Here is a 14,397-nt window from a genome sequence, read left to right on the forward strand (position 1 = left end):
AAATAACAGTGCCTTGGATGGGGAATGATTTTTAGATGGATTGACCAGGGAAGGACTTAAGCTAAAGATGAAAATGAGCTAATCATATAAAAAATCATATTAAAAAGCACTCCATGGGCAGCCCAGGTGGCTCAGCAGTTTAGCGCCGCCTTCAGCCCAGGGTGTGATCCTGGAGAACCGGGATGGAGTCCCATGTTAGGCTCCCTGCATGGAGCCTGCTTCTCCCTCTACCTGTGTCTCTGCCTCTCTCTCTCTCTCTCTCTCTCTCTGTGTGTGTGTCTCTCATGAATAAATAAGTTAAATCTTTTTTAAAAAAAAAAAAGCACTCCAAAATATTTAAGGATTATTGAGCATAACGGTTAAGAAAGAATTATTGAGATGTTTTACAGTATTACTCAGTAAGTTTATTTAAGTAGCACAGGGACAGGACCCATGGGCAGAAAGAGCTACACTTTTGTTCTATAAAGCTAGTGGTTTTATGCTTAGTGTTTGGGGGAAGAGGGGCTGCATGCAGGGAGTATTAGATCATAAATGTTTTTTACAAATTTCTACTCATAAAACCACTTTCATAAGATTTCTCTGGTGCTTATCATTCCGTTCATTTTAACTATCAGTGACATGTTCAGGCAGTCATGACACCCTTTAAGAAGAATCTAGCAACCATCATGTACTTGATCCTTATTGAAACTATACAGCCTATAAGTCAACCTTCTGGGCTAAAGGTGAATGAACATTTTTCTGTTTCTATTCCTCATCCTTTCCTCCTGACCAATTTTTGATCCTTAAATCTTTGAGGTATTTGAGGGCAAAAGTTCATCCTCTTTAACTTCTTCAAGCTAGTAAGGGTTATAAAAATGTCCCTACCTATGGACCAAAATTGGTCACTACCTATGCCTGTAAGTAATTATTATGGAAGGCCATTGCCTTAGAGTACAAAGTGGACATTTGGGTGAATTCATTTTGAGTAGTAAGGACCATCTGTCAGCTGGGTGAAGGAGTCAGGAACTGCTTACATGTATCTCAACAATAAGAGAGAACAAATTGAAACAGACAATATTTTAGGATTAATATTATAAACAATCATATCATAAATAATCATATGCCCATGGGGTCCTTTTAATTATCCTCACAGAGTAACAAGCAGGAAGATTGTATATGAGCTATTATAACAATCTCTCTGAAGTTTACCTCCAGTTGTCTAATGTAGGCAAACAACAAAAATTTAAAGACAATTAATCAAAACTAGATTCTAACATCCTTAAGGATGCATTACTGAAACATAATTTTTCTCTCTAAATCCACCCTTATTTCTAGAGATAGCCAAATCAAGACTAATTCATTTGTAAAACAAGTCCAATTTTAACAAACTTGGCCTAATTATTTATATAAGCTCAGCAAGAATAGTGATTGATCACTAAAATCACTTAAAATCTGCTTTGCCAGAAATTTTCATTAAAAAATCCCTAGATTGAACTTTTAATAGCCTTTCAAAGTCAGAGCCAGGACAAATACTATTGTCAGATTTGCCTGCAATACCTGTGGATTTGGGGATATTCCTCTTCTTAAGGTCCCCAAAATATCCTGAGGTTTCCTGCACCTGCCATGAAGTGACATTCTTTATATACCTGATAGGGCTGCTGGGAACTCTGCAAGCAAAAATATCAGGCCAACATTCTCAAGGGGCTATATTGGCTCCATGAAGTCAACCTTAATTCCTTAAAGCTGTCTGGTCACACCTGAGTCTATGTGTCTCTCAAATGTGACATTCCAGTCAAAGCCTTCATAATATAACCAATGTTTCCAATGGTGTCTTGTTACAAACAGAACAGATTCCCACTGAACTTACGAAAATAATTATAATTGCCATGAATGAAAGAATACTTACTGACAGTTTCTGAATTCTGGAGGGTTCAGGTAGGGAGAAAAGTTAGAAGTTTCACTTTGTTCACAAAGGAATATTTTATCATATTTCTGTAAGTCATGGGTATCTTCAGAGAAAGTTCCCTTAAATCTAGAAGGGCAAACATCAAAGAACCAGAAATGTTTCAAAGAAGAGTGATAAAAAAAAAAAACTATAATCATCTTCCTCAGTTCATCAGTACTATGTTATTAACTTTTGTTATGTTTAAATGAATCTTTCCTATTAGTTCTGGAAATTCTTACCCAGTTCAGCATTATGATTTTTATAGATGTCAAACACCTATATTTGTCAAAAGTCTGTTTTATGAATCTCCTTGAAACGAAACATATTTTACAAGAGCACCAAAAAAAATAACAATGACAAAAAGAAACCCTCAGAAATGCACATGGATAAAGATCTGATACGAGAATTCATTATAATGAAATTGACAAGGAAATCCTGTTATTTCTGTGACACACATTTTGGTAATTCAAGTAATGACCTTTTACCAGGACATATTAAAACTTCAGGAATTTCATGTATTTTCTAGAACAGAGTATTTACCCACACAATACAACCTAAGGCTTATCATTATTGGTTTGACAGTACTTTCCAAGTAACTTAACATGCCAAATAAAACAAGACTAATTAATCAAAAAGACTTCATTAACCATTTAAACCTTAGGAAGTTGGTTAAAAACCTCAGAAAGTTTTAAATCACATACCTAAATAGGATTACAGATCATTATAAATTTACTACTTATATTTAACAAAGGTAGCAATAACAGATTCTACAGGAAGCTGTATAGATGTTAGCAAAACTTAGCTCCTCTAACACTGAGAAGTTTTCATTTTCTTAATAATCAAAGACCTGATAAAGACAAACCATAGGAGCTTTGGTTTTTCTGGCCAGATAAAGAAAAAAACTTTGTTTATATTTTTTTATCAAGAGCAGACCAACAATCCAAGAAAACGTTGTCTTTTTAGCAAAGAGAAAAGCAGAATTTCAATCTTATATCAATGTAACTTTAAAATCCATTCATTTCAGGATCCCTGGGTGGCTTAGTGGTTTAGTGTCTGCTGTCAGCCCAGGGCGTGATCCTGGAGTACCAGGATCGAATCCCACATCAGGGTCCCCACATGGAGCCTGCTTTTCCCTCTGCCTGTGTCTCTGCCTCTCTTTCTCTCTCTCTCTTTGTCTCATGAATAAATAAATAACATCTTTTAAAAAATAAAATCCATTCATTTCAACCTCAGTCCTGATTACACATAAAATTCTTTTCCAAAGATTTCCCTTCATAAACCTTTTTCATTCAGATTTTGTCCTAAGCCTTTTCTCTCCAAAGTCTCATTTTAGAACAAAATTACCTTCTTTTTCTCTTAACAAAATATATTTCCATTCTTTATATCTTTCTTATATATCTCCTATTTTCCTGCATACAGATTTGCTTTCCTTATTTTCATCAGTCTCAATTATATTAGGCAGAATTTTAACTCTTAGAAACCTTAGTTTCAGTGAAAATAAGTAGTAAGTAATTGTGAACTGTCTGTAACACCAGAGTTCTTTAGATCTGAAATTCATGAATACATTTCATAATTTCAAAAAAACATGTTTTTCCATAGTACAATCTCTCAATAAAGCATATCTACTAAAAGACCCAAGTATCCTCAGTTTCTCCATGATAAGAAGCCAAAGCAGATAAACCTATGTTCAGTAACCAATACTTTCGTATTTTATCTTATTTAGAAAAGACTTAGATATCCAATGAATTCAGTCCAACTTTTCAGTTAACTTAGCAAAACTTCAAAGTTTCAGTTACTAAAATTTTGAAAGCTATGTAAAAGTTTTACTGATAAACCTCTTTATTTATTCAATCTATTTGTTAACAATTACCCATGAAAACTCTTACAAGCAAAATTAATCAACGTTTAAGTCATCTTTTTGCTGACAATTGCAACAGAGATAACATAAGCTTATTTGATTCACCTTTAGTAAACCTTGGTAGAATGAAAGTTTTATATTAAATGCTGACAAATCTAAAGACAAGTATACCTTAATTAAACTAAAAAAAAAATTAGTTTAAATACTGAATATGTTGCACCTGGGTCCCCTAAAAGTCAATCAATTTGTTCCCCACTGTCAATTTTTACCAGAAGCACATATGGGGAAATGAAGTGGGCAGTTTAAGCCCAAGGAAATCTTTGGGCCCTTTCATGTTGATTAAAGAGGTGCTCCAGTTTGAACCTCAAAAGGAGGTAGCTCAACAGCTTGGGGTGCCCTTCGCTCTGTGATAGCAACAGTAATAAGAATAGGAGCCAGTGGTGCCAGAGGCACAGAGGATGGTATATGAGTCAGGTATGCAAGCCGTACTTATGGTAGTACATAAATAGGAGGGAGTAAGGAGGAGGCAGAAAAGGTCCTCAAGGTACTGCCAACCAGGCCAGAGACAGATAAAAGCCCAGAGGGCAGAGAAAGAAGACTCCCAGCCCTAAAGTTTGTCAGCTCAGACAGATAAACAGATACCTGTTTTCTTCCCACCAACAGAAAATGAAAATAGGCAGTCCATGTCGGGCCAAAAAAGACAGGAAAACTCCCCAAAAGAAAAGGAATTTTGGCAGCTGCTTTGGCATATTCTTTCAAGTCCCCATTCTGAGATAGACTAATTGGACAATTGGCTCCAATTATCATAACCATTACCCCAGGAAATGAATGACAGAAAAAAACCCACAAAGACAAGAGTCAAGCAACATTTATCCAATTGTCTCAAGATATAGTCCAGATCTGACACACAAAAGAAGAAACAAACATAAACATACAAAAGAGGGGACACATGACTCAAGAAAAACAGAGGGAGGAAGGTACAGGATCTTTGCAGCAACCTGTTTACAAGAGAGCTGGATACCCTAGGGGTGGGTTTCTATCTTTTATAGCCCAACAGCTTGGGTGCTTTTCCTTTAAATCCAAATTCACTCCAATGCGCTAGGAGACAGCCCAAGAGGGAATCCTTTGAGATCACGGAAGCTGGTGCCATAGTTAATTCTTATAAAACAAGGAGAGTAAATTAACTAGGAGTCCATTACCAAAATTCCCCTCCACTTCTGAATGGCATCCCATCAGGAATATTGCTGAAGATTCCTGGGGTTCAGAGTGGCAGGAGGCATCCTTCTTTTCTGACACCTTTGTACTACCTGCCTTTGGTTCCCCATTGCATTCTAGACTACAATAGATGCCAGTGAATGGACTTAAATGCCCCAGAGATTGGGGCTGCCTCTTTCCATTTTGAGGTAGTTGATATATTTGGTGACCAATAATAATATCCTTTGTAAGCATCTAGCTCTAGTATTAATAAATGGAGTAGACGTCCTAGCCTTTGTTAAGAATAGGCAGCTATTTTATACCATATTAAGCATCACAGATCTAAGTTAGAAGTCCTTTCAATCTGAAAGCAGGACGAAGGGATGCCTGGGTGGCTCAGTGGTTGAGCATCTGCCTTTGGCTCAAGTCATGATCCCCAGGACCTGGAATCGAATCCCACAGTGGGCTCCCCATGGGGAGTCTGCTTCTCCCTCTGCCTATGTCTCTGCCTCTCTCTTTGTGTCTCTCATGAATAAATAAAATCTTTTTTAAAAAAATGAAAGCTGGACAGAGAACACCAAACAGCCCATAGGTAAGGACAAATGAGAGACATGAAAAAAATGAAAATATTGAACTCTTATCTAATCCAGGCAACTTTCTGGTGAGCTTTATCTATGATCTAATCTCAAGGGAGTAGTCCCTAGTTGGATGAATACCCCAAATGGGTAATAGCTCCAACTGGTCCCTTTTGGGAAGCACATAGTCAGATATACCTTGGATTTTATGCTCAGCAAGAGATCACACTGGGTTATTTAGGAGGAAGCCTTACATGAGAGTTTTAAGACCGGCAACTGTCCTGATGACATGTACGGCTATCCAGTGCCCAAGATGAATACAAGTATTAAAAGAACAGGTAAAAAAGAGGGACAGCCTGATTTCTGAACCTAGCATTATTACAGCCAAGGTACTGCTGTCCAGCTGGGTGACAGGAGTTTGTTCCTCTCCATAATATAGCCACAAGCAAGATAATCTTTCCTGAGCACTCAGGCAAGACATATTTTGAAGGGTTGTACTATTCAGGACACCTCTGGGAGGAGGAGGAGGAGGAGGAGGAAGAAGAAGAAGAAGAAGAAGAAGGAGGAGGAGGAGGAGGAGGAGGAGGAGGAGGAGGAGGAGGAGGAGGAGGAGAAAGAAAGAGAAGAAAGAGAAAGAAGGAGAAAGAAGGAAGAAAAAGAAGAAAGAAGGAAGAAGAAGAAGAAGAAGAAAGAAGAAGGAGAAGGAGAAGGAGAAGGAGAAGGAGAAGGAGAAGAAGAAGAGGAGGAGGAGGAGGAGGAGGAGGAGGAGGCGGCGGCGGCGGCGGCGGCGGTAAGAAATAGACAGGGGGATCCCTGGGTGGCGCAGCGGTTTAGCGCCTGCCTTTGGCCCAGGGCGCGATCCTGGAGACCCTGGATCGAATCCCACATCGGGCTCCCGGTGCATGAAGCCTGCTTCTCCCTCTGCCTGTGTCTCTGCCTCTCTCTCTCTCTCTCTCTCTCTCTCTCTCTCTCTGTGACTATCATAAGTAAATAAAAATTAAAAAATAAATAAATAAAAGAAATAAAGACGGGAAATAAAGAAGACTTACCAAGTTGCACTGACACTCTTGGATTCACTCCACTGTCCCTGTCTAAGCCACTAAAAATGTGGGATTGTTGAGTACAATGGTCAAGAAAGAATTCTTGAGATGTTTTATGGTGCAATTTAGTAAGTTTACTTAAGTAAGTAGCATGGGAACAGGACCCATGGGCAGAAAGAGCTGCACTTTTCCTCTATGAAGCTAGCAATTATATGCTTAGTGCTCAAGGGGGAGGGGATGTGTAGGGAGTAATAGATAATAAATCTTTTCTTTGAATTTCTACTCATAGAACAACTTTTGCAAGATTTCTCTGGTGCTTATCATTCACCCTGATATTAACTATCAGTGAGATGTACAGACAGTCATGAGACCCTTTAAGAATGTAGCAACCAGTATGTATTTGATCCTTATTGAAACTATGCGAGCTATTGGTCAGGCTTCTGGGCTAAAGGTGAACATTTTTCTGCTTCTATCCCTCATCACAAGCAGATGACCTGAACAAAAGTGCTAAAGTATAAAATAGTATGATAACTAAAGACCTGAGAGGAGACCATAGTGGATAGAGTAAAATAAGGAAAAAGAGCATTGAAATTAGAAAGGTAAATATCATAGGGTAGAACAGGTAAGACCTGTAATCCATGACACAAAGTTTTTATTTATAAATACAGTGGGAAACTAGTCAAGTGTTTTAAGCTGAGGACTAACATAAACCTATTTACATTTCTAAAAGCCATTTGCTCTCACTAGTATGTAGAAATCAATTGGAAAAAGATAAAACCAAAAAAAAACACCAGTTGGGTTGTTGTTGTTTATGCAAAAAATGACAGTGGTGTAAGAAAATGGCAGTAGAGATGGAGAAATGTAAACAGATTCAAGACTTATTTTGGCAAGTACACAAGCTATATTCAGCTTACCATATAAAAACTCATAAAAAATACCATTTTTAGAGAAAAAAGTATGTTTTATACTTCCTAGTCCCTGTTTGTTATCCAAGGATAACATATCTATCACCTGCATATACTATACCTTATATTTTCAAGTTTTTTCCCAATTTCTATTTAATAACAACAGCAATATACCAGTTGGATGCTAAGAACTTAACATATACAATATCATTTAATTCCATTTAAGTTAAAATTCCATTTTGATGCAACTAAGGCAGTCCTAAGAGGGAAATATATTGGAATAGAGGTCTACTTCAAAAAGCAAGAAAAGTCTCAAATATACAAACTAACTTCATACCTAAGGAAGCTAGAAAGAGTGTGCACCTAGGTGGCTCAATGTTGAGTGTCTGTCTTCTGCTCAGGTCGTGATCCCAGGGTCCTGGGATCAAGTCCCACACTGGCTCCCTACAGGAACCTGCTTCTCCCTTTGCCTATGTCTCTGCCTCTCTCTCTCTCTCTCTCTCTCTCTCTGTCTCTCACGAATAAATAAATAAAATCCTTAAAAAAAAAGAAAAATGTTTTTGAAGTTGTTGCCACTTGCTATATCTTTATTTTTTATTTGTCTTAGTACAATAAAAAAAACTTTTAGGCACACCATCCCTCAGTATTAATGGTATAAATCAAATAATGTTTATATGAATTCCTTATCACAGCATACAAAAGCTGATCTTTACATAATAATTAATCTGTGCCAGGAAGTGTCCTAAGCAATTTTATGCATTAACTCCTATTAACCCTGTGAAAAAGTACTATCACTCCTCCATTTTGTAAATGGTAAACTGAAGCAGGGAAGTCAAGCAATTCCCCAAGATCACACAGCTGGTAAATAGTGAAGCTGAAATTTAGAGTCAGGCAACCTGAACCAAAAATTGGAGCTCCCATGTTTAGTACTGTAATATGTGTAGTCCTTAATTTCCAAGATCTTGGAGTTAGAAATAATATACTGCTGAGAGAATTAAAGAATACCTAAACAGATTAAAAGATATGCCTTGTTCACAGGTCCAGAGACACACTATCGTTAAGACGTAAACTCTCCTCAAATTGATCTATACATTCAACACAATCCCAATAAAAATCAGAAAGACTTTCTTGTTGAAACTGGCAAACTAATTCTAAATTGCATATAAAAATGTTAAAGACCTTTAAAAAATGCTAGACCTGTAATAGCCAAACAATTCTGGGGGGAAGAATTGATCATAGAGTTGAAGAACTTATATTACCTATTTCAAGAATTGTTATAAAGCTGTAGTAATCAAGAAAGCATGGCATTGGCATAAATATAAGACAAATAGATCAGTAGAAAAGAATATAGTCCCAGAAATAAACTCACACATAAACAACTAATTTTTGACAAAGATGCCAAGACAATGCAGTGGAGAAAAGCAGCCGCTTCAACAAACTGTGATGGAATCACTGCATATCCATATAGAAAAAAATGAATGTGGATCCATATCTTGCAATAAAAAATTAACTCAAAATGGGCCATAGATCTAAATGGAAAACCTAAAACTATAAAACCTTTAGAAAAAACATAGGAGGAAATCTTTGGACCTTGGATTAGACCAGAGGTTAGCAAACTTTTTCTGTAAAGGGCCAGATAGTAAATATTTTAAACTTTGGACCAAGAGGGAAAAAATGAGAATACTGTATAGGTCCTTATACAGCAAGAAAGAAAAAAATTTCCACAAATTTTTTTGAAGAAATTCAAAATATACCTGTGATAACTGAGTGCAATTTTGTGTAGTACTAGTCCACAATAGGAATATGAATATGAGTAATAGAATTTGGGGTGGGCTTCACTTAATTAAGCACATCACTTAATTGGATATCAAAGTTAGTGTTTTTGAACATCAAAACTGATTGCAGAGTGACATCAACAAAACTGTCAGAGTAAATACCTTCAAAAGTTTAGCCCTCCATAAAAGCAACCAAAAAATGGCCCCCAAAACTGTCAAAATTAACTTTTTCGGAACTCTGGAAATTAACAAAAGGCTTGTAGCAATCCAGGAAACATTTAATTGAGAAAAACAGCTAAGTCTCAGTAAGAAATTGAAAGAAATTGAACTTTGTTTTAACTTGCACTAGTCCCATACCCCAGCCCATGAAAAAACCACAGCTCACATTCCCAGTTACAGAGGGAGCAGAATAAAGTCATTTTCAAAGAAGTAATATTTGACCTGTCTGGTGGTTCCCTGGAAGACTCCATTCAAAATGCTTGCATTTACTTGATCTCGCTTAAATTTGTCCAGTGTTAAATGCCTCTTCCCAGGAAGCATTTGTCAAAAGCTCAACATCACAGATGCCTGAGGTGATGGGTAACAGTTGGAACAAACAACAGACTAATCAAAACATTTAAAAGGAAACCTGAGAAATGAAATGTCTATATGGACTTTGAAAAAAAGATCTGACATATTCCCAGGAACATAGAAGGCCATGCATACCCAGGGCTATAAATATGCTAAGGAAAGACTTAAAAACGCCCCATGTTCTCACTTCCAGCTGACCTTAAGGCTCTGTGTAAGTAGGAAGTGACGGGTAAGGCAGAGTTGTAAACTTCTTGGCTGAGTGTTGAAAGCATGTCTCAAAAAGCACCCATAGTCCCTTGGAAAAGACTGGGGGACTGAATGGCTCCAAGTATTTAAAGAAATTTCTGTTTAATAGTTAGCTGACCACTAAGCTAACAAATGGAGATTTCAGTGGCTTCGCACAAAAAGGACACAAACCTTACAAGGTAGTTCAGAAAAGCCACTAAGCAAGCAAAAACTACTACTATGAGCACCAGTAACATCAAACTCTGGGAATAGGGTAGAATCTAATTTCCAGAGTGATAACTATGTTATTTAAAACGTTCAATTTTCAACAACAAAAAAAAAATTACAAGACATACAAAAACACAGAAAGAATGATAAGAACTCAGGAAAAAAAGTGATCAATATAAACTGTCCCTGAGGAAGCCAGACGTTGGACATACCAGCCAAAGACTTCAGATCAGCTATTTTGAATATGTTCAGAGACCTAAGAAAATTATGTTTAAAGAAATAAAGTAGCAAAATGATGTTTTACCACATGGAGCATATTGATAAAGAAATATGATTATAAAAAGCAAACAGATTCCAGAGTTGAAAAGTACAATAACTGAAATGAAAAATTCACTAGAGGGGCTTAATAGCAGATTTGAGCAGGAAGAAAAAATAATTATCAAACTTAAAGATCAATCAATTGATATTATCCAGTCTCATGAACAGAAATAAAAAAAAGGGTGAAAAAAAATGAACAGAACCTTAAAGATATGTGAGACACTATCAAATATACCAATATGTCACTATAGGGTAAGAGAGAAGGGAGTAGAAAGAATATTTGAGGACATGTTGAAAACTTCCAAAAATTGTTGAGAAACATTCATATGCACAACCAGGCTGCTGAACAAACTTTAGGATGAGAATCAAAGAGATCTACACTTACACAAATCATAATAAAACTGTTGAAAGCAGAAGACAAAAATAGAATCTTAAACAGTAAAGGAGAAGAGACTCATCACACCATCATATACAAGGGATCCTCAAAAAGATTAACTACTAATTCTCATCAGAAAGCCACTGGGATAACATTCAACTACGGGGGAAAAAAAACCGGTCAATTTAAAATTTTGAATCAGGCAAAATTATCCTCCAAAAATGAAGGAGATAGCACTAAATCTTCTTTTTTAAAAGAGAGTCTATTTTGTAAGATGAAGAAAAAATTAAGAGATTTCTACATAAATAAAATCTGAGAAAAATTTTTACTAGCAGAGCTGCCTTATAAGAATTACTAAAAGGAGTATTATTGAAACACTAAAAAGAGTATTTCAGGCTGACAAGAAAGGATAATAGACAGTAACCCTAATCCACATGAAGAAATATAAAGCACCAATAAGTATAACTACAAAAGGTAAATATAAAAAAAGAGCATAAATATCTATCTGTAACTTTTTTCTTATCTGATTTAAAAGACAACTGCATGATGCAGTATTCATAAATCTAAGTTGGTAGGCACATAGTATATAAAGTGGTAATATGTGTTGACAACAGTACAAGGAAGAACAGCATACAGAGTTATATAAAAACTTCATTTTTATATATTATTAAGGTGGTATTAATCTGAACTAGGTTGTTATAAAATGAAATGGTAATGGTAATGCCCAGGACAACCGTTAAGAATATAACTCAAAAATATACACTAAACTCAAAATATATATATATATATATACACACTAAACTCAACATCACTAATCTTCAGGGAAATGCAAACCAAAACGACAAAGAAATATCACCTTACACCTGTTAGAATAGCTAAAATAAAAAAGAAATAACAAGGGGATCCCTGGGTGGCTCAGCGGTTTGGTGCCAGCCTTTGGCCCAGGGCGTGATCCTGGAGTTCTGGGATAGAGTCCCACATCAGGCTCCTTGCGTGGAGCCTGCCTGTGTCTCTGCCTCTCCCTTCTTCCTCTGCCTGTGTCTCTGCCTCTCTCTCTCCCTCTCTCTATCTCTCATGAATAAATAAATAAAATCTTTAAAAAAAAAAAGAAAGAGCAAGTGTTGGCAAGGGACCCCTTGTACACTGTTAATGGGAACATAAATTGGTATAACCATGGTGGAAAACAATATGGAGTTTCCTACAAAAATTAAAAATAGAAATATTTTTATAGAAAAAATAAAAATATGATCCAAAAATTCCTCTATTGGATATTTACCCAAAGAAAACAAAAATACTAATTCAAAAAGGTATATACACCCTTATGTTTATTGCAACATTATTTACAATAATCAAGATACAGAACCAATGTAAGTGTTCATCAATAAATGAATGGATGAGGAAAATGTGGGATGTGTGTGTGTGTGTGTGTGTGTGTGTTTACACATGGAATGCTACACAGCCTTAAAAAAGGATGAAATCATGCCATCTGAGACAACATGAATGGACCTAGAGGGTCCATTCATCAGACTGAGAAAGACACATACTTAAATAAATCAGACTGAGAAAGACACATACCATATAATTTCACTCATGTAGAATCTAAAAAACAAAGCAAAAAAATAAATAGACAGGAAGCTGAATCAGACCTATAAATGTAGAGAACAAACTGATGATTGCCAAAGGGAAGGGGAGGATGAGCAGAATGGAAGGGAAGCAGGAGATACAGCCTTCTGGTTATAGAATTAATAAGTCATGGGAATAAAAGGTACAGCATAGGGAATACAGTCATTGATATTTTAATAGCAATGAATGGTGACAGATGGTAGCTATACTTCTTTTGACCACAGCATAACTTGTAGAGATATTGAATCACTATGCTGTATACCTAAAACTGATATAACATTGTGTGTCAAGTATACTCAAATTAAAAAAGATTAAAAGTATATATGCCCAAAAAATTACAACGGAATTAAAATATGTTAGAAAATATCTATTAGGGCAGCCCTAGTGGCCCAGCGGTTTATCGCCACTTTCAGCACAGGGTGTGATCCTGGAGACCTGGGATCAAGTCCCATGTCAGGCTCCCTGCATGGAGCCTGCTTCTCCCTCTGCCTGTGTGTGTGTGTGTGTGTGTGTCTCTGTCTGTCTGTCATGAATAAATAAATAAAATCTTTAAAAAAAAAAAGAAAAGAAAAATATTAAACACAAAGGATACCATTAATTAAGGAGCTGAGGGGAGGAATGAAATATAAGAAACAATTAGTAAAATTTGTATAAATTTGAAAGTATAAATTTTACCTTAACAATAATTATATGTAAATGTCATATAAAAAAGTCAGAAATGGAAAACTTGATTTTAAAAACATGATCTAAAAATAAAATAAAATAAAAATAAATAAATAAATAAATAAATAATAAAAACATGATCTAGGGGTGCCAGGGTGGTTCAGTCACTTAAGTGTCTGATGCTTGATTTCAGCTCAAGTCATGATCTCAGGATTGTGTGATCGAGCCCCATATCAGGCTCTACACTGGGCATGGAGCCTGTATAAGATTCTCTCTCTCCCTCTCCTTCTGTCCCTCTCTGCACTCTCCCTCTCAATCAATCAATTAATCAAAACATGATCTAACTATATACTGACTACATGACACTTTAAATTCAAAGACAAAAATATGCTAAAAGTAAAAAGATGGAAAATACATACAATGCAAATTGTTGGCAAAAGAGAACTAGAAAGTTTATACTAATATTAGACAAATTAGACTTTAAGACAATTATTGTTACTAGAGTTAAAGAAATACATTTATAATGATAAAAACATGAATCCATCAAGAAGATATAGCAATTATAAATATATATGCACCCAATAACCATCCCAAATTACATGAAATGAAACTGCCAGAATTGAAAGAAGAAATGGACAAATCAACAATAGTCAGAGACCTCAATAGCCCATTTTCAATAATGGATAGAACAACTACACAGAAAATCAGCACAGAAATCAAGGTTGAACAACAGTATAAACCAACTAGACCTAAAGGCATCTATAGAACAATAGCAGAATACACATTCTCCAATGCACATGGAACATTCTCCATTATAGTTAATATGTTAAGCCATATAACAAGTCTCAATAAATTTTAAAAGGCTGAAATCAAACAAAGCATACTCTCCAAAGACAAGAATTTGAGAGGAAAAATCCAGAGAAGAAAATTTGAGAAATTTACAATATGTGGAAACTAAACAGTGCACTTTAAACCAATAGACCAAGGAAGAAATTATAAGGAAAATTTAAATATAGTTTGAAATTAAAGAAAATGAAGATACAGCATGCCAAAACCTATGAAATACAGCAATAACAGTGTTCAGGAGTAATTTTATAACTGTACAAACCTATTTTTTAAACCT

At 35.8% G+C, this 14,397-nt stretch overlaps 1 protein-coding gene across 2 annotated transcripts in view; it reads right to left on the reverse strand.

Annotated features, from left to right (window-relative positions):
• XKR9 (XK related 9) overlaps positions 1–14,397 on the reverse strand; it is a 236,409-nt gene that overhangs the window by 100,705 nt on the left and 121,307 nt on the right. Inside the window, exon 9 of one of the 2 annotated variants that reach the window (XR_012020057.1) lies at positions 1,886–2,011. The exons of the other annotated variant lie outside the window; for it this stretch is intronic. The gene's annotated coding sequence lies outside the window, so the exon portion shown is untranslated. The remainder of the gene's footprint in view (positions 1–1,885; positions 2,012–14,397) is intronic. 2 annotated transcript variants of the gene reach the window in all.

Source organism: Canis lupus, chromosome 28 (assembly GCF_048164855.1).
Source record: "Canis lupus baileyi chromosome 28, mCanLup2.hap1, whole genome shotgun sequence".
Classification (NCBI taxonomy): domain Eukaryota; kingdom Metazoa; phylum Chordata; class Mammalia; order Carnivora; family Canidae; genus Canis; species Canis lupus.